Source organism: Pinus tabuliformis, chromosome 2_1 (genome assembly GCF_031772625.1).
Source record: "Pinus tabuliformis cultivar Carrire ecotype Pingquan chromosome 2_1, CPIR1, whole genome shotgun sequence".
NCBI lineage: Eukaryota > Viridiplantae > Streptophyta > Pinopsida > Pinales > Pinaceae > Pinus > Pinus tabuliformis.
In genome coordinates this window covers 827,158,328-827,177,728 of record NC_142299.1, presented here as the reverse complement: position 1 = coordinate 827,177,728, position 19,401 = coordinate 827,158,328, and positions in this window count along the sequence as shown.

The window sequence follows — 19,401 nt, the reverse complement described above, 5'->3', positions numbered from 1 at the left end:
GTTTTTTTAATATCACATCGATGATAGATAGGCATGTTCATTGAATCTTTTCACTATTCTTTTAATAGGAATAACTTGTAGTTAGTCATCAAAACTAGTTTAATTATTTGTATTATTATTAGTATTATTTGTTTAATTATTCTAGGTTTCGAAAAAACCTCGGTTTTTATCCTAGGACTAGTCTTTTCCCATTGGACTTATTTACAAGAATTATTGGAACAAACTTGTTCTTCAAATCATTATTGCTAATATTTTAACCATTATCTCAACTACTCCTAGATTTCCCATTTGTTCCTTCCAAGATTACCTTTTACTTACTTGGCCCTTTATTAAACTCAACTTGAAATATTCTTTGGACATGCAATATTAGATTTTCAATGAGTAGTTTCAAAGTACAAGAAACCAATTTCTTTTCTACTATAAAATTTCACAATTCTTGTCTTTGTGGTATAGAATTTCATTTCCTTAATCTATACACACAACATAGAGTTACGAGCATGTGCCAAAGTCTTGACCTTCCTTTATGTTTACTAACAATTAACAAATATTTCAATAAAACAATTTATACTCATAAATACTTTAACTTTCCGTCTCTCTATATTATGACAAATATTTCTAAAAGTGAGAATTCTTAGTCCATAATTGTCACAAAAATAACACGATCTTGGTAAAGACCTCTCCTCTCAACCAATGAGATTGTAAATTATGAACAATTACCCCTCGGGCCTTTTCAATTATAGAACAATAGATAGACAATGACCTTTCAAGATCTATTCTCAAGCGTCAAGACCACTCAATCCAGCCTAGAACTCATATACTCAGAAGCTTTTCTTAGGGTTTCCACGAGCTCTCAGTCCATCGCAAGAATACACCATTGGCAACATCTTGCTTCACCTTCAGAGTGTCCTGTTTATGATTTGAACTCCTCTGTTTTCTATAAGATGTCTCCATCCTTCTCCTCTTGACTTCCTTAGCTTATTTTCCCACTAAGATGTTTTATCTATAGGAGGAGAGAGAGGAAGTAAATGCCTCTAATTGTCTAGTAATTGAAATTTTCATCTAGGGTATTTTCTCATGAATTCCAAGACTTTTCATATTTCATTTTATAAATAAATTAAAATAAAATTTTAAACATTAAAATTTTACAGTAGGATTTCCACATATCTGGTGATTTACCAAGTCTCTACGTTAAAAGTAAATTAAATATTTATTTTTCACCGAGGGGTGTTACATCTCCCCCACCTCAACCAAAACACCATCGTCGGTGTTTCTTGGACTTTAAAATTGCTAGAATATTCCTTGCACATAAAATCTTGGCTGAAGTACGATGGGTAAATTCTTGTTTCTTGTAACAACCCTGGTTAAAAATCCATGTAAAAAATATACAACCATGGTCACGGGACACATATTTCAAGTTGAATGGTGGGGAAACATCCTACTAGTTGTTCATTTCAGTTATTATAGCTAAGAAAATTGACAAAGGCAATGGAAAAGGCTTTGTAAAGGAAAAGTAGCATTAATTGGCATTTTATTTATGAAAATAAGGGAAATTAGGAGAAAAGGAAGGTGAAATGTCACAGGTGGCTTGTGAGGAGGAAAATGAAGGAAAATAATGGAAAATGAATAAAATAGAGGCCTCATTCATAAAAAGGCTTCTTAGGATCAGTTGGTAAGATTTTTTCTCAAGATTTTGCTTAGTTTTTGAGCTCTCTCGTTATTCTCTCTCTCTCTCTCTCACTCTTGAACACTTAGAGTTTTCATGGAGCACTTTTGGCATTGGATCAAGAAAGGAAAATAAGGCAAGAGGAAGGAAGAGCATGATAAAGAAGCCACATCAAGATTCTTTGCAGGTATCGATTTGCATGTGTATTCTTTACTAGATTTTGCATGCATGGTGTTCCATGTGGTTCTTTGTTGTTATGGCATGGATTTTTCTAGGTGTCACAGTGTTTTCATTCTAGCCTTTCCATTTCCAGATAGCCATGTTGTGATGGGGTTCTCATGTTTTGTTTGAGCTGGAATGTTGGATGTATTCGAAGCTAAGTGAGGTGGATATATTAATAAAAGAACACATGGCTTAGTGATCCTGAACTAGACGATGGATTGTGGTAAAGCCACTAGTCGAGTGACCCCTAAAGTAAATTGTGGGTTGCGGTAAAGATAAGTATTGTGTGCCTCAGTGGGCTAAGGAATCCTAGACATGTTAATGGTGGGATATATGGTAAATCCTAGAGATTGTTTCCCTTTATTAGGCCTAAGAATCCTTTCCGCTGAATGGCAAGATATACGGTAAACCCTAAAAGGTGGAGTCTCTGTTTAGGGCCTAGGGTTTCTTCGATCAGACTATGGATTGAGGTAAAGCCTAAGAGATAGGGAGACATGAAAATTCCTCATGGTGTAGGTGGACAAATCCGGTGGCATCCATGCTTGTTTTGGTCTAATGCTCTGGTGGAGAGCATGGTAAATCATGTTATTACATGTTTGTTATTTTTTCCTAGTGATCTAGTGTGGATTGTGGTAAAGCCTGATTTCTATTGATGAGGGTGAGGTGGTTTAGCCTCAGGATTCCCTGGTTTGTTCTTCTAGTTTGAGTCCGACATTCAAGATTGGAGTATGGCACAGGGGTGATTGGATGAAGAGAGATTTGGCTCAACCAATCTATGGTCAAGTGGAATGTGTTAGTTCCATACTGGGTTGACATTCACATTCTATAATAGGAGGTTCTTTCCTTGGTATCTTCTGTGTAAATGTATTGGTCTATATGTGGATTCTATGGCTAATCTATCCCTGATATTTATGTTCTTATTATGCCGGTTATAAGCATGTATTATGTCAGTGACGATTAATGGCTCTCCTCATGTTTTGATTTGTAAATGAATGAACAATGTATCTATGACCTAATAGATGATAATGTAACTAATAATACAAGGGAAAAATGGTTCTTAGTGATTCTCATATAAGTGTGAGATCCCTATGCTCAGATCTGTCATTTAAACCTGTAGATTACATATTTGTGACATGTTTGACAAATTTCCGGTCATGGCTAGTAAGGGTATAGTCAATTCCTTTTCCAAGTAATTGCATTTGTATCATTATTTGGTTCTTATATTTTAGTTCTAAAAGTGTCATTGAGTTATGGGAAGTGACCTGGGCTGTGGGCTTGAAAAGTGGCACAAATCCCAGAGAGACAGGCACATGTCTAAGGAGAAAAGTCCACAGACACATGAAAATTGATGTTGTGGTAGCGTCCATGGCCGCGTAGACACATATCTATCCAAATCAAGGGAGAGCATGTGGGTTTAATGGTATAAAACTTTAGATGGTCTCAAGGGTTGGTTACGTGAGTGGTTGGGATGGCTCCTAGGAGTTCTATTGCTGATGTGAAATGTTTGTGTGGTTTGTTTCCATTGATTATACTTCCTTAAGGTCACCTAGGAGGTTGAATCCCATTATAGTGACCTATCATAGCATATTTACCACAGTTGGCCTGTTGCTTGGGTAGATATGGGATGATGGTGTTAGAGAGTGGTATCAGAGCGGGGTTTCATTCTCTTTGGGTAGCTTCTTGTTTTCATTCTCCTTATGTGATATCTAGTACCACAGAGTGGTATCAGAGCATGGTTTCACCCCTCAGACTGGATGGGCAGTTTGTTGGTCATGAATTCATGTTAGTTGCATATGTGTTCCTTATCGTTATTGTCCATGTGCTTGTTGCATTTGCATGGTGTTGATCATGGTTGTAGTGATGTCACCATGTGAAGGTTGGTGATTTTGTTGCTGGGATGCTTTGGTCATAAATAAATGTGAGTTGTATATTCATTTGTTATGCATGTCAGTGTCCATATGTTATTATGCATGCATTGTCATGGTTATAGTTATGCATGTATAGTAGGTCAAACATGTATTGTGAGGTCATTATATGCATTTTAGGTCATGATGACATTGTTGGTTGTTATGATGCTGATGTGTTTGATGACATAGAGCAAGAGATGTAGATCACCAGAGCGAGATTTCAACACTAAAATTTGGGGTAAGAGCAGAACGTGATATAGGTTTGTATAGTGGGCATGCAGGTATGTGGTTAATGGTTGTTATAATTATTATGGTTACTTATATACTTGTCATTTTATTATATACTTGTCATTTTATTGTTCTTATGGTTACATGTTTGATAAATGCTAGTTGATCATTGTAGTCATATGCACATGTGCTAGATAGTCATGAATGATAGTAACCTATGGTTGTATGCATTCTATTGTTGTTTTATGATAGTCAACTTGATGATTATGTTATATGTTTTCAATGAGTATGTTATATTTTAACTTGTTGTTGTTATACTTTAGTTAATGTTTAGGGTTATTGCATTAAGATCTTGATGTTATATGTATCATACTAATTTTGATTGGTCTATGCAAATTAATTAGGGTTATGACATTCATGTACGAGATAATATGTTGTGATATTATATCATTCTAATATAGACTGATTGTGCATATGTGTTTATTATGTATGAATGATAATTATTTATGAGTTTGTGATGTGAACATGTTTGCTAGTTACTGTTATGGATATCATGATCTTATTTATGGTTGAGTTGATATGTTGTGAAGTTATATCATGCTAATCTAGATTGATTGTGTAAATAAAATAGCTTCTCATGTGATAGATTAAGGTATGAGTTTACTTATGTTGTATACTTGGTGCTTGAATATGTGATTACATTGTTTATTTGGTGTCTAAGTGTTTAGTGTCTATTATGTTGTCTACCTATTGTCTGAATGTATGATTATTTAAAGTATATGAGTATGTGTATATAAGATTTTTTGCCAAAATGATCTTGTTTTAAGATGGTTTTACTAATACATATGTGTTGAGACATCAGACATGTACTTGAGTGTAATTAGGTGACAATTGTAGCATTATTTCTAATGACTACGAGTTGACTATGGATTATGACATGGTTATTAGACTTGTTAAAGGTTGATTCCAAATTAATATAAATGATGCCTTGATCGTTGGAACGTGAGACTAACATGTGGGAGCAGTTGCAAGGAAACGTGCTTGGTATTAGCTTCACAAGGTAATAGTTGATGTGTTTATATAATTAATCATTGGGTAATGTGACAGTGCATAATAAGACTCAATTGCAGCAAGGAAAAGGTAAAGGAAATGAATTGGGTGAAATTTCCTTTGGCTATGTTTGGAAGCCACAATTTAAAAACGAATGAGTGCTTTGCATACACGAAGTCTTCTTAACCTTGAATTTGTCTACCATTATGAGGATGTCTATTATATTCATAAATATGTATTTGACAGGTATAAAAGTTGGTTCTAGTTATGTATAGATTCATCAAAGCATTGGAGTCCCTTGAGAAATGGTGTGGATGTGTTGAGTTGCAAGAAACGTGCTTGACACAACAAGGTAAGGTAACTGGTGTATTGTTATGTTTATTTATTCACTAGCATATATGTGTTTATGGCAATATGATGCAGGGGATTGCATGGCAAAGAGATTTCCATGAAATTCTGAAGAAGGCTCAGGCTGATATTTCCCTTGGAAGCACTGAGAACCATGGGGATTGAGTCGTGGTGTTTGTTGAGAGTTTCGTGATTTCGATTCTTTTTGCTTAGTTTGCACTTGATCTGTAGTTTTTTATGTCTAGTGTGTGTCCATACCACTTTGTTTGCAAATGTCATATTGTTATTGGTTTTCATGGTTTTCTTCCTATTTGCATTTTTCTTTCCTTTTATGTCTTGAGGGTCTTTGGAATTTGTTGGCAAAGAGGAAAGTTAATTGAGCTTTGGGAGAGCTTAATGAAACCTAACAAGTAATGTAAGACCTGAATGAACCTCGATGCATGAGTAAGGGAAGTTGAAGGTAAGAATATGACAATTGGTTGGATTGGTTTAGTCCATTGGTGTAAATGGATAGTGGCAGTACAAGCATGAGAAAGATAATGGGAAAGGTGAAGTAAACGGATTTGGGGCGTCGGATTCCTTGGCTATGTTGGGAATGATTATTCTCAATGTTGTGCATGGTGTGCATAGATGAAGGGAGTTCTCTTAACCTTAACCTTATGCTATTTGGTAATTATGTTATGATCATGATAATGTTGATGTTTATACGTATGTATGTGTGTATGTATGTTGTTTTCTGACAGGATCATGATTGTTTAATCCTAAAGTTTATGTATATGTATTTGTGTATTTATGTATCTATGTCATTGTCCGAGAGGGTTGTTAGGGATCATTCTTGTGGAGGAATGATTTCTTATGTAGTTGAGTGACCTAAAGATATTCTCGGTTCATGAGGAATCAAGAGGGGAGAGTAGCGTGACAGATCTCTAAGGCCAGTATCATGTGGATATGAATTTATATTGTATGATTTAATTATGCCTATATTTATGTTATTAAAAGTAACTCTTAGGGATACATTTGCTAGATTAAAGTAGTGAAATATGTGTTGTTCTAGGATAACCATGGATGGTAGAGAGACACCAAAAGACAGGTTGCCTGGTAGAGACAGTGTGCTTTTGGATGGGTAGTGCTATTGTTGTGTATATGTTGTCCATGTTATATATTAAATGATTGTACCTATGGTGATGTGTGCATGTAATATTTGAAGTATCGTGTACATATGATCCAGGTGGATGTGGGTGGACATCCACCTATTCCACTAGGACCCCCCATGACTGTCTCTTTTAGTTTTTCAGTTTCCTTAATTGTAGCATTGTTTACTAATTTTCGCAGTTTTTTGTGTCCTGAACTTTCGGAGCTGTTTTGAGGCCCTAAACAAAATTTTTTGGGAAAACTGGAGCTATAAATAATCATTCCCCATGTTGTCCAATCGAAAATTGTAGTCTTCGGATAGATATTTATAACGAGGTATTGTGCACATCAAATGTAGATCGTATGCCAAAGTTGCGACCCTCACAAGTTGATGTACCAATTTACCCAAACGGGGCCCATAGTTTTGGGGCTTCATCTCATAGGGTTAGGTTTTTGGATTTTAGGGTTTTCCATTATTTCTCAATAAGAAATAGGCCTTCGATCCTTATTTCTCAGAGATAAGCTACCATCGCTTGAGCTAGTCTTATTTCCATTTTGTTTGTAAGCATATTTCAATATCTCATATTAATGAAATGAAGTGTTATTTCCGCTACACATTTGTATTTATGGTTATATATGTAATTCTTTGTATTCCTGTTTAAATTTGGATTAGTGGTATCAGAGCGGTTTACTCTTTCTATTTTCTTTTTTAATGTCCCAAATGAGGTCAGGATATAAGGAGTTAGGGCTTGAACTGGTCAAACCTTTGCAAGACCATCCTTGCAAATCCTGATGGCCTCCCATGGGGGAAGAAAGAAAGATGAGGGGGTAGGAGATCCTTTCAAAATATTGCTCGAAGAAGCCCTCAAGAAATAAAGGAGCATGATGATGGACAATTTTTCTCAGATCCTTCAGCGACTACCCAAGGGCAATGCATCTACTTCCAGCAGTTACTCTGGAAGTGCCACACCTTTAAGGTAAAAGTTAACTTTGACGTTCCCATATTTTAGGGTCAGATAATGCATACGTTGTAGATAAATGGTTAAAACTCCTAGATGGATATTCTTTTGTTCATGATTTTTCCAACGAGAAAAATATTACTTTTCTCTTCTCAGAACCACCCCCCACGTCAAGGATTGGTGGGAAACCTACTGTGAGCAGAAGGACGAGATAGAACCCTCACTATTTGCAGCTGCACCCACTTGGAATTCGTTCTGGCATGCCATTAAGGAGAAGTGCTACCCTGTCGAGAGATATGAGGATAAATACATAAAGTGGACCATGTTGTGACAGGGAAGGGACCAAGACATGCCAAAGTTTACCAATATTTTTCATACCCTTCGCACGAAGTTGGGTATCAAGGATTATGAGCGACATTTGGTACTCAAAGTAAGGGGAATATCATAGCCACATCCATTCCCTCTGGGAAGGGTTCACCCATGCAGCAGAAGCAGGTGGATATGGTTATGGAAGAACAAAGTGACATATTATCCTTGCCCACATGGGTACCTTTGCACTGCCAGGTCAAGCATATGATTGATCTGACTCTCAAAGCACCTCTACCTAACGGGCCGATATATCGTCACTCCATTATGGAAAATGAAGAGATTAAGTGGCAAATCTAGGGTTTGTTGTAACCAGGAGACATCCACCAAGAGGTTCAAAACATCTTAGAGAAGTTAAAGGCAAAGTACAAGCAACAACATGATCAACATCGGTTGCCACACAATTTATAGGTGGGCGACAAAGTTTGGTTGCATTTGTAGAAAGCATGCCTTACCAGAGCCCATCAAAAGCTCAAACCACTCTGATATGGTCCTTACAACATTACCAAGGTTGTGGGAGACAATGATTTGGAGCGTAGCATTCCCCCATTCCTTGGCTTGCACCCAGTGTTCAATGTGGAACCCCTTTGACCATGCTTCCCACCATCACTGGACACATCAGACATTGCAGAAAAACTCACACCAACAGAAGTTTCCCTATCGCATGGAGGCACTCAGGCACTCAACGTAATGGGGACCATTGCTTCCTAAGGGGGGTGGGTTGAATCAGGTGGATGTGGGTAGTCATCTACCTATTCCACTAGGAACCCCCACCACTGTCTCTTTCAACTTTCAGTTTCCTTAATTGTACCACAATTTTCTATTTTTGGCAGTTTTTCGGGTCTTGAACTTCAACAGTCATTTTGAGGCCCTAAATGACGTATTTTTGGGAAAACCAGGGCCAAAATAGTTGTAGGTCTAGTGCTCTATGGTCAGAAGTTGTAGTCCTTAGATAGATCTTTCTAACAAGTTATTTTGCATGTCAAAGGTAGATCATATGCCAAAGTTACGACCTCGAGATGTTAATGTACCAATTTACCCAAACGAGGCCCATATCTTTGGGGCTTCATCTCCTAGGGTTAGGTTTTTGGATTTTTAGAGTTTTCTATTGTTTCTCAATAATAAATTGGCATTCGAGCCTCATTGTAACACATTTAAGAGGCATGTAGCCACCACATCTCTTCTCAGAGATAAGCTACTATCGCTTGAGCTAGCGTTATTTCCATTCTGTTTGTAAGCATATTTCAGTATCTGATATTAATGAAATGAAGTGTTATTTCGATTGCATCTCTATATTTATGGTTATATCTATAATTTTTTTCCTTCGTGTTCAAATTCGGATCAACATGTGATGTTGTGTGCTTGTTGTATGTATGGTGTTGTGTGTACATTGCATATGTAGTGTTGGATATAGATGGTGTTATGTACATATTGGATATGCAGTGTTGTGTACATATTGTATTGTGTGCATGTCAGATATGTGGTGTTGTGTACATAGGGTTCTATGAACATGTTCTATATGTAGTGGTATGTACATATGGTGTTGTGTGCATGTTGTACATGTGGTGCTATGTACATATGGTGTTGTGTGATTGTACAAGTGGTGCTGTGAAAATGCGGTGTCGTGTACATGTTGTACATGTGGTGCTATGTACATGTTGTGCATACATGTTGTGCATATTGTGTTCTGTACAAGTGGTGTCGTGTACATGTTGTGCATGTGGTGTTGTGTACATCTGGAATTTTGCACATGTTGTACAAGTGGTATGATGTACATGTGGTGCTATGTACATGTTGTGTAAGTGGTGCCGTGTAAATGTGATGATGTGCACACATTGTGCAAGTGGTGCTTTGTATAGGTGGTATTGTGTACATGTTGTGCATATAGTATCGTATTGTGTTCATGTCATACATGCTTTGTTGTAGACATGCGGTACTATGTATGTGCATTGTGTAGTTGCAGTATCGTGACATGTGTACTTGTTGTGTTGTACTCTGTGTAGTACATATATTGTATTGTGTTGTATGTCAGGTGTAGGTACATGTATTGTGTGGTGTTGTACATTGGGTATTGATGTATTGTTTTTTTTGTACACTAGGTGTAGGTACATGTATTGTGTGGTATTCTACATCAGGTATAAATGTATGTGCTATGTTGTATTTCAGGTGTGGGTGTATGCATTGTGTGGTGTTGTACATTGTGTGTGGATGTATGTTTTGTAATGAAAATTGTGTATGCTTACGTGAATGAAGAAAATAAAAAGGCACTGTGTGCTTTCTGGGTGTGGCCAACGATCCAGTGTGTGTACAAAAAGAAAAGAGGTAGAAGTAAGGATCGATGAGGGACAATTATCGGTATTTCATTTCAGTTTTATTATGCATGTGATGTATGATTCTAACTTGTGATGGTTACATGTGATTTATGATTATGGTTTATGATGATTTCATGTGATTCATGATTTTAATTTATGATGGTTGAGTTTGAGCTAACCGAATGTGATATTTTTATAAATGGTGATTTGGTCAATGATGTTAGTTTGGTTTTTTGTGATAGGAAGTGAATAGGATTGCAATTGTACCTTATTGAAGAGATACCAACCAAGTATGATGTGAATTTATTTGAATTTATTTTAAATTTAATGGAAGTTATGTGTGTGGTATAAGGAGTACAAAAATGCCTTGTTGGGTGGTTGAAATTGACTACAAGAATTAGCAGTGCCAGTGAAAGGAATTTGAACATGTAGTAGTATGCTAGTAAAGCACTTAAGGTGCAGGGCCATTATGGGACACTCGTACCCAATAGCGTCCATTGATTTCCATGAGAGTGCTCTGACTGGTATGATGGTTTTTAGGTAGGTATATTCCTTGGTTGTTTGAACTTCTGAGGAGAGGAAATATTTCCAAGGGATGGATCGTCTGGGATAGGGGATGTCGAGGAACTTAGAAGGTAAGTGACTGTAGGGAAGGGGTGACTGGATTGCCTGAGGGACTGTGTAGTAGAGAAGGGAAGGTCAGTGATAGATTTTTTTTCACAATTAGAATTTTGAGATGGAATCAATGCACATTGGGAGTGTGCCCTGCAACAATGAGTCAGTAATTGAGAGGAAAAGTGGCATAGGATTGTAGTGCTAGACATTGGATGCAGCCTTAACTTTGACAGTAGATTATGGACTTCTTGGGAAGGAGGTGAACCTTGGTACTACTTTTAGTGTGAAGGTGTTATCTTCTGGATTCGCTTGTTACGGATCTAGGCATCTTATCCATTTATTTGCTAGTTGAGAAAATATGCATACGTGTATAAGTGTGTATTATTGTAAATATTGTATCGAGTTGGATTTAAAAATGTGTATGTGTATATATGGTTATTATTGTAAATACTGTAATGATTGTCATCTCTTCAACAATGATCATTGTAAATACTGCAACGAGCTGTGTTATAAAGCTCCATGGGAAGTATGTTTTATTTTCAGTGGCATTGGTGGTTATAGGTGTCATTGAACACCAAGGATGACATTCCCCCAAGGGGGAGGGTTTTGTAACAACCCTAGTTAAAAATCGTTGTAAACAAATATAGGACCACGGTCATGGGACACATATTCCAAGTTGAATAGTGGGAAAAACATCTGAGTGGGTGTTCATTTCAGTTATTATGGCTAAGGAAATTGTCACAGACAATGGAAAAGGATTTGGAAAGGCGAAGTGGCATTAATTGACATTTTATTTATGAAAACAATGAAAATTAGGAGAAAATGAAGGTGAAAGGTCACAGGTTGCATGTCATGAGGAAAATGAACAAAATAGAGGTCTCATTAATAAAAAGGCTTATGAGGATCAGTTGGTAAGCATTTTCTTAAGATTTTGCTCAATTTTGGAGCTCTCTCATTATTCTCTCTCTCTTACTCTTGGACACTTAGAGATTTTTTGGAGCACTTTGGCATTGGGTCAAGAAAGGAAAGGAAGGAAAGAGGATGGAAGGACCAAGCATGGAAGAGTAGGTTCAAGTAGGTACAACAGGATTCTTTGCGTCTAACAGTTCACATGTGTGTTTTCCTTACTAGATTTGGCATGCATGGTGTTGCATGTTGTTTTTTCCTGTTATGGCATGGGTTTTCTACGTGTCATAGTGTTTTTAGCCTAGCCTTTCCATTTACAGATAGACATGGTGTGATGTGGTTCACATTCTTTGGTTGAGCTAGATTTCTAGATGGATTTAAAGATGAGTGAAGTGGATATCTGAATAAAAGAACACATGGCCTAGTGATCCCTCAATTGGATTGTGGATCGCAGTAAAGTGACATGAACCAGACTGTGGGTTGCGTAAAGATAGGTATTGTGTTCCTCGGAATCCTTGACTACTTAATGGCGGTATAGATGGTAATGCCTAGAGTTTTTTTCCCTTGATTAGGCCTAGGAACCCTTCCTCGTGAATTGTAGGATATACAATAAAGCCTAAAGTGTGGAGTATCGGTTTAGGGCATATTGATCACTGGATCCAACTTTTGATTATCATAAAGTCCGAGAAACTACGAGACAGGAAAAATCCTCATGGTGTAGGTGTAGAAATCCAGTGACATCCATGCTTGTTTTTTCCTAGTGTTATGGTGGAGATCATGGTAAAATCTATTATTACATGTTTATTTTTTTCAGCTATTGATCTAGTGTGGATTGTGGTAAAGCCTGGTTTCTATTGATGAGGGTGTGGTGGTTTAGCCTGGAGATGCCCTAGTTGGTTCTTTTGGTTCGAGTCCCACATTCATGCCTAGAATACGGAATGGGGGTGATTGGCTAAAGAGATATTTGGCTAAGCCAATCTATGGTCGGGTGGAATGTGGTAGTCTCATACCAGGTTGGATTTTTCATTCATTAATAAGAGGTTCATTCCTTGGTATTTTATGTGTAAAAGTACTAATTTATATGTGGATTATATGGCTGATGTATCCTTGATATTTATGTTGTTATTATGTTGGTTATAAGCATGTATTATGACAGTCATGATGAATGACTCTCCTCATGTTTTGATTTGTAGATGAATAAAAAATGTATCTATGACCTAATAGATTATAATGGAGCTAATGATATAAGGGAACAATGCTTCTTAGAAATTCTCATATAAGTATGACATCTCGATGCTGAGATCTGTTGTTTAAACCTATATATTACATATTTGTGAGATGTTTGACTAAATGAGTGTCATGGCTATTAGGGTTCCAGTTAACTCCTTGTTCAAGTAATTTCATTTGTATCATTATTCGACTAATTATTTTTTAGTTATAAAAGTATCATTGAGTTTTGGGCACTGACCTTGGCTCTGGGCCTGTAAATGTGGCACAAACCTTACAGACACAGGCAGAGGTCTGAGAAGAAAATTCCCCAAATGCATGCATACCCATGTTGTGGGAGTGTCCAGAGCCTCCTAGATGCATGCATGTCCATATGAAGGGAGCTTCTAGGGGTTTAATGGTCTAAAACTTTAGTTGGTCTCAGGGGTTGGTTACTTAACTAGTTGGGATGGCACCTAGGAGTTTTGTTGTTGATGTGGAATGTGTGTGTGGTGTGTTTTCATTGGTTCCACTTCCTTAAGTTGACCTAGGAGGTTTAATCCCATTATAGTGGCCTCTCGTCACATATTTACCCTGGTTATCTGGTTACTTAAGTAGATGTGCATTGACGGTGTTACATTTATGTAGCATAATTTTTCTCTGATTGAGAATGTGTAAAGGTTCAACCATGATTACCTCGTATGATTTGATCGACATTCACAATCATTATGGTCATTAATTTCCATCAATCATCCTTTAGGAACGTATGTATATTGTTTCAATATTCACTCCAAACACTTTAAAATATTATTTATATACCTAAAAAAGGTCATCAACATGCATCACAACCCAACAACGATCAGTAACCCACACTCAATAATATTTCGTAGCATTATTGTAAGCTCGTCATTGTAAATTATTTTACTTGCCCAATTGCTATGCGAATTGACAAAGACCCCACCATGTGGTTCCACTATAAGTTTCTGACAATAGAAGTATCAGTTACATGTGCACTATTTTCTTAATAATAATGATATGAAAAAAAATTTTACTATTCAACTTTTATGAGAGATTCTACTAAATAACACTACTATACATTTATCTTAATTCGAATGTTACATATGCATTGTTCATGCGTGAGTAGAGTTTAGGATAACATCCTTTTCTTTCCATATTCAAGGTGGCTATATGGTTTTCTTATTTGTCCAAGTACCTTAATTATGTCCATCATGGATTTCTTTGATATTTTCTTCCAATGCAACGCCAAAAGTCAACTTTGCAACATTCTCTCAATTTTGGCATCTTTTTCATGTTGCATTATAGGAGGTTAGTAAAATTCGCACACAATTTTCTCCCATCAATATTCATGGAATTTCCATCTTTTGCTTTTATATGTTTTCTTATTATCCCACACTCTGTTAATATAGTATAGTTATTTTCTTAAATATCAATTCTCACCATGTCATTCACCTCATTCAATCAACAGGTTACTTTAATACATTTAGCCTTTCAATTTTTGTGGATTGTTAAAAAGAAATAGAAATATTAACTCTGTATGGGGATAACTATTCATTTCACAATAATCATACTTATTATCATCAATGTTTTTTTTTAATTTCAAGGGAGATTCCCTTATATTTTTCCCACGATGGCTTGCAACTAAATATCTTTTCTTTAGACAACATCATAATTCCAAAATATCAAATATGTCACAACAAAACATTACCATGGTGTTAGGACAATTGCTTCACTTACCATTTTTGTGTCTAGTAATACCTTTGTTCTTTATGAGTACCAATGAGACTTAAAAGCATAGTGTAATATTAACAGAGTCACTATGATGACCTAAGAACACAACTTGGAATAATATGGCATACAAATATGACAAAAAAATCACCTCACCGAATCTCGCAACAATATTTTTCCAACTTGCCTCACTCATTAGTTCCTCTTCACTCTCTTCATGGTGTTTACATCCTTTCTATTTTGCAATTATTGATTAAGGTGTCTAGGAAATCCTTTCTGATTTTCAATTATTGTTTGAGTTCTTACAAATTTATCCATAGTTACTTTGAAGAATTTTCTTTTTATACTCTCTTGAGTTGAAAACTCATACTTTTATAAGAGATTTACTTGTTCAACTAACCCAACCATAAGCACTTTTAAGTGATCGTTTGAGTTCTTACAAATTTATTAGTAGTTACTTTGAATATTTTTCTTTTTATACTCTCTTGAGTTGAAAACTCATAATTTTATAAAAGAGTTACTTGTTCAATGATGATACTGTTTTTTTTTATAGCATATTAATGATATATAGGCATGTTCATTGAATCTTTTCACTATATCTTTAATAGGAATAACTTGCAATTAGTAAAAACTAGTTTAATTATTTGTATTATTATTATTATTATTTGTTTAATTATTCCAGGGTTCGACAAAACCTGGGTTTTTATCCTAGGACTAGTCTTTGCCCATTGGACTTATTTACAAGTATTATTGGAACAAACTTGTTCTTCATATCATTATTACTAATATTTTAAGTCTTATCTCAACTACTCTACTTAATTGGCACTTTATTGAACTCAACTGGAAATATTCTTTGGACATGCAATATTAGATTTTCAATGAGTAGTTTCAAAGTACAAGAAACCAATTTCTTTTCTACTAGAAAATTTCACAAATTCATGTCTTTATGGTATAGAATTTCATTTCCTTAATTTCTACACACAACATAGGGTTACGAGTATGTGCCCAAGTCTTGAACTTCCTTTATGGTTACTAACAATTAACAAATATTTCAAAAAAATAATTTATACTCATAAATACTTTAACTTTTCGTCTCTCTATATTATGACAAATATTTCTAAAAAGGAGAATTCCTAGTCCATAATAGTGACAAAGACCTCTGGGCAAAGACCTCTCCTCTCAACCAATGAGATTGTAAATTATGTACAATTGCCCCCCAAGCCTTTTGAATTCCAAAACAGTAGATAGACAGTGACCTTTCAAGATCTATTCTCAAGCGTCAAGACCACTCAATCCAGCCTAGAACTCATATACTCGGAAGTTGTTCTTAGGGTTTCCACTAGCTCTCAGTCCAACTCAAGAATACACCATTGACAACCTCTTTCTTCGCCTTCACAGAGTCCTGTTTATGATTTTAGCTCCTCTATTTTCTCTAATATGCCTCCATCCTTCTCCTCTTGCCTTCCCTGGCTTCTTTTCCCACTAACATGTTTTATCTATAGGGAGAGAGAGAGGAAGTAACTGCCTCTAACTGTCTAGTAATTGAAAATTTCATCTAGAGTTTTTTCTCATGAATTCCAAGACTTTTCATATTTTTTTTATAAATAAATTAAGACAAAATTTTAAACATTATAGTTTCTCAGTAGTATTTCCACATATCCAGTGATTTACCAAGTCTCTGCGTTAAAAGTAAATTAAATATTTATTTTTCACCGAGGGTTGTTACATCTTCCCCCCTCAAGAAAAACACCATCCTTGATGTTTATTGGACTTTAAAATTGCTAGAATACGCCTCGCACATAAAATATTTATTTTTGTCTTCCCAAGTAACCTCTATTGGCTGAAGTACCATGGGTAAATGCTTGTTTCTTGTAACAACCCTGGTTAAAAATCCATGTAAAAAAACATACAAAGGACACATATTCCAAGTTGAATGGTGGGGAAACATCGTACTAGGTGTTCATTTTAGTTATTATGCCTAAAAAATTTGACAAAGGCAATGGAAAGGGCTTTATAAAGGCAAAGTGGCATTAATTGGCATTTTATTTATGAAAATAAGGGAAATTTGGAGAAAAGAAAGGTGAAAAGTAAAAGGTGGCATGTGAGGAGGAAAATGAAGGAAACTAATGGAAAATGAATAAAATAGATGCCTCATTCATAAAAAGGATTATGAGGATCTGTTGGTAAGATTTTTTCTCAAGCTTTTGCTTAGTTTTTGAGCTGTCTCATTATTGTCTCTCTCTCTCACTCTTGGACACTTAGGATTTTCATGGAGCACTTTGGCATTGGATCAAGAAAGGCAAAGTAGGCAAGAGGAAGGAAGAAGCAAACAAGGAAGAGTAGGATAAATAAGCCACATCAAGATTCTTTACAGGTATTGATTTGCATGTATGTCTTCCTTGCTAGATTTGGCATGCATGGTGTTGCATGTGGTTCTTTGTTGTTATGGAATGGATTTTTCCAGGTGTCATAGTGTTTTCAGCCTAGCCTTTCCATTTCCAGATAGCCATGGTATGATGGGGTTCTCATGTTTCAGTTGAGCTAGAAATTCGGATGTATTTGAAGCTAAGTGAGGTGGATATATTAATAAAAGAACACATGTCTTAGTGATCCCTAAACTAGACGATGGATCACGGTAAAGCCACTCACTGAGTGACCCCTAAGGTAGACTATGGGTTGCGATAAACACAGGTATTGTGTGCCTCAGTGGGCTAGGGAATCTTAGACTAGTTAATGGCGGGATATATGGTAAAGCCTAGAGGTAGTTTCCCTTTATTAGGCCAAGGAATCCTTGTCGGTGAATGGTAGGATATATGGTAAAGCCTAGAGGGTGGAGTCTCGGTTTAGGGGCTAGGGATTCTTGGACCGGACTGTGGATTGAGGTAGAACTTGAGAGACAGAGAGATATGAAAATTCCTCACTGTGTAGGTGGAGAAATCCGGTGGCATCCATGCTTGTTTTGGTCTAATTCTCTAGTGGAGAGCATGGTAAATCATGTTATTACATTGTAAATACAATTTGCTTCCATCCATAGTCATGGAATTTCCCTCTTTGGCATTTATATGTTTTGTTATTATCCCAGATTCTATTAATATAGTATAGTTATTTTCTTACGGTTACTTTACGGTGACTAAAAATTAACAAATGTTTAAACAAAACAATTTATATTTATAAATACTTTAACTTTATGTATCTCAATCTTATGACAAATCGTTCCAAAATGGAGAATTCTTAGTCCATAATAGTCACAAAAATAACACAATCTGGGTAAAGACCTCTCCTCTCAACCAATGAGATTGTAAATTATGTACAATTACCCCTCAAGCCTTTTGAATTCTAGAATAGTAGATAGATAATGACATTTCAAGATCTATTATCAAGCGTCAAGACCACTCAATCAAGCCTAGAACTCATATACTCAAAAGTTTTCCTTATGGTTTCCACTGGCTCTCAATCCAGCTCAAGAATACACCATTGGAAACATCTTGCTTCACCTTCATAGTGTCCCATTTAAGATTTGAAATCCTCTCCTTTCTATAAGATGCCTCCATCCTTCTCCTCTTGCCTTCCTTGGTTTCTTTTCCCACTAATCTGTTTTATCTATAGGGAGAGAGAGAGAGGAATTAACTTCCTCTTGCTGTCTAGTAATTGAAAATTTCATCTAGGGTATTTTCTCATCAATTCCAAGACTTTTCATATTTTTTTTATAAATAAATTAAACTAAATTTTTAAACATTAAAATTTCTCAGTAGTATTTCCACATATCCGGTGATTTACCAAGTCTCTAAGTTAAAAGTAAAGTAAATATTTATTTTTCACCGAGGGGTGCTACATCTCCCTCCCTTAAGCAAAATACCATCCTCGGTGTTTCTTGGACTTTAAAATTGCTAGGATATGCCTCGCACATAAAACATTTATTTTCATCTTCCCAAGTAACCACTATTGGCTGAAGTACCATGGGTAAATGCTTGTTTCTTGTAACAACCCTCGTTAAAAATCAATGTAAAAAAATATACAACCACAGTCACAGATAATAAACCCAAGGGGATAATATTAATCCATGGGATTATATTATAGAGTAAAGCGATTATAAACTCTAGGATTAATATTATAAACCCAATGGATTAAACCCTAATTTGTAAACCCAATATTATTAATTATAATATTAAACTCTAATTATTCAATGTTGCAACATAATATTGAATAAATATCTGACAATGATTGGCATAGTATTGGTCACATTGCGACGATGTTTGTCACACTGTGATGTTGGATAGTTTTTTGTACCATTCGAACATCACAATATTAAACCTAAGGGATTATTGATTATTAAACCTAAGGAATTATTGATATTTTAAAACCCAATGGATAATGAGCCGACGTGAATAATATTAAGCCCTTGGATTTATATTATAACCCAAGGGATTATAAACCCTAGGATCAATACTATAAACCCCCACAATTATAAACCTTAATATTTTAAACCCTAAATCCAATATTGTAAACCAGAATATTAAACCTTAATTTATTCAATGTCACAATGAGACATTGAAGAACTTGAAATGTACTGCGTCATTGTGACAATGATTGTCATAGTGCTTTTTTCATTCTGACAATGTTTGTCACACTATGACATTGGGTATATTTTTGTACGTTTCCAAATGGCACAATATTAAACCCAAGGGATTATAGATTATAAATACTAAGATATTACCTATATTTTAAACCCAACAGATTAATAA